Source organism: Micropterus dolomieu, linkage group LG08 (assembly GCF_021292245.1).
Source record: "Micropterus dolomieu isolate WLL.071019.BEF.003 ecotype Adirondacks linkage group LG08, ASM2129224v1, whole genome shotgun sequence".
Taxonomy (NCBI): Eukaryota; Metazoa; Chordata; class Actinopteri; order Centrarchiformes; family Centrarchidae; genus Micropterus; species Micropterus dolomieu.
Genome location: NC_060157.1, coordinates 22,345,090 through 22,347,527, shown reverse-complemented (window position 1 = coordinate 22,347,527; position 2,438 = coordinate 22,345,090). Strand labels below are relative to the sequence as shown.

The following is a 2,438-nucleotide window of genomic DNA, read 5'->3' as shown; positions in this document are numbered from 1 at the left end:
GCATGGTGGAGGTAATATGATGGTCTGGGGTTGCTTTGGTGCTGGTAAGGTGGGAGATTTGTACAGGGTAAAAGGGATTCTGAATAAGGAAGGCTATCACTCCATTTTGCAACGCCATGCCATACCCAGTGGACAGCGCTTGATTGGAGCCAATTTCATCCTACAACAGGACAATGACCCTAAACACAACTCCAAATTGTGCAAGAACTATTTAGAGCAGAAGCAGGCAGCTGGTATTCTATCGGTAATGGAGTGGCCAGCGCAGTCACCAGATCTGAACCCCATTGAGCTGTTGTGGGAGCAGCTTGACCGTATGGTACGCAAGAAGTGCCCATCCAACCAATCCAACTTGTGGGAGCTGCTTCTGGAAGCGTGGGGTGCAATTTCTCCAGATTACCTCAACAAATTAACAGCTAGAATGCCAAAGGTCTGCAATGCTGTAATTGCTGCAAATGGAGGATTCTTTGACGAAAGCAAAGTTTGATGTAAAAAAGATCTTATTTCAAATACAAATCATTATTTCTAACCTTGTCAATGTCTTGACTCCATTTTCTATTCATTTCACAACGTATGGTGGTGAATAAGTGTGACTTTTCAGGAAAACACAAAATTGTTTGGGTGACCCCAAACTTTTGAACGGTAGTGTATATATTTTGTATTTATAGCAAAGTTTCTTTAAAGAGTGAAGAATAGGGTCCTCCTAAAATATACCTGAGACATGGCTCACTTTTTTTTGTAGATCATGAGTAATGTATTTTAATCTTTCAGCTTTCATAAGATTCCAAAGTTGACATCATAACTCTTCACCCTTAGTTCTAAATTGACATTCCTCATATTCCTTATCAATGTGGGTGACACTTATATTATTAATTATTCCAAAGTTGTTAGACCTTGAAATAACTGCACAGAGCAGAAGAAAAAGTGCCACGTCAGATTTGGTACCTGTGCACCTCTTGCTTTCACTAAAAGTTTGTGTTTTGCCTGAGGCACCTTCTTTTTCTAAATGTTAAAGTATGTGTAGAAATTCTTTGTGCCAAATTCTTACATTTTTTTGTTGGAAGATGAAGGCATTCAATGCTGTAGCTGTAGTAAAGATATTTGTGAATAAAAAGTTCCAAAATTGCACTTGTTACAAATAATGATGTATAGTTATGTAAAGTTTCTTTACATTACAGTTTTTTTCAATTGCTAACCTGCATTGGTCAAAACTGAAGTCACATTGTCAAAACTCTTCACACAGTCAGCAAAACAGAAGTGTATGTGGACCAAACTGTGAATCATTTTTCATTGCTTTCACACAAAATGCATTCAATGACCACTTTCTCCAAAATCCATGAACTCTTTTCCCATTACTACTTCACCACCTGCAAAACACTGTTTATCTGCAGCACATTTTTCAAATGCTAACACACTGTGTCCAAATCTGTTCAAAACACGTTCAAAACAAAATGTTTGCAAATTTCCTGCATATTTTGATATATATAGAAAATCTTTGCAGAACATTTACATCCATTTTATGTTTTAGAGAAATATGTGTAATGTTTTGAATGTGGTTTTACTGTAAAACTGCAAGCTGAGTGTAAAGCAAGAAATGTGCTTATATGTTAGCAGAATTGGTTCAAGGGGATGGTATATCAATTACAGACTGTGGTCATTGGGTCTCAGGTACCAGTGTTACAGTTTTTTTCAATTGCTAACCTGCGTTGGTCAAAACTTAAGTCACATTGTCAAAACTCTTCACATAGTCAGCGTAACGGATGTGTATGTGGCCCAAACTGTGAATCATTTTTCATTGCGTTCACACAAAATGCATTCAATGACCCCTTTCTCCAAAATCCATGAACTCTTTTCTCATTACTACTTCACCACCTGCAAAACACTGGATAGCTGCAGCACATTTTGTCCAAAACTGTTAAAAACACATACAAAACAGAATGATTGGAAATATCCTGCACTTCTGCAGTAACTGATATATATAGAAAATCTTACCAGAACATTTACGTAAATTTTATGTTTACGTCTCTGTGCTGAGTGAAAAGCAGGAAATGTGTATTTTAGAAAAATTGGTTCAAGGGGTTGGTGCATCAACAGGTTATGGTCATTGTGTCTCAGGTACCAGTGTTACTGTGTAAACAACTGAAAAAAACGTCTCGGGTTACGTATGTAACCCTGGTTCCCCGAGAAGGGGAACGAGAGACTGCGTCGGTTACGACACTATGGGAACGCCTCTAGGCGAAGCAGGTCTGAACGTGAATGAAATCACTCCAATCCTATTGGCTTGTTGCTAGAACGGTAAGGTGTGACGGAATAACCGGAGGAGTATAAAGCACACCTGTACACACTCATCATTAGCTTAAACTATGAAGCAGGCGCTTCAGGCGGGGAGAGAGGTGCGGCGGGCCGACGCAGTCTCTCGTTCCCCTTCTCGGGGAACCAGG

At 39.2% G+C, this 2,438-nt stretch overlaps 1 protein-coding gene and 1 long non-coding RNA gene across 3 annotated transcripts in view; one reads left to right on the top strand and one right to left on the bottom strand.

Moving 5' to 3' along the window:
• acot7 (acyl-CoA thioesterase 7) overlaps positions 1-2,438 on the top strand; it is a 65,223-nt gene that overhangs the window by 7,044 nt on the left and 55,741 nt on the right. The gene's annotated exons all lie outside the window — the stretch shown is intronic.
• The window catches only part of LOC123975821, a 34,723-nt gene that overhangs the window by 890 nt on the left and 31,395 nt on the right, over positions 1-2,438 (bottom strand). The gene's annotated exons all lie outside the window — the stretch shown is intronic.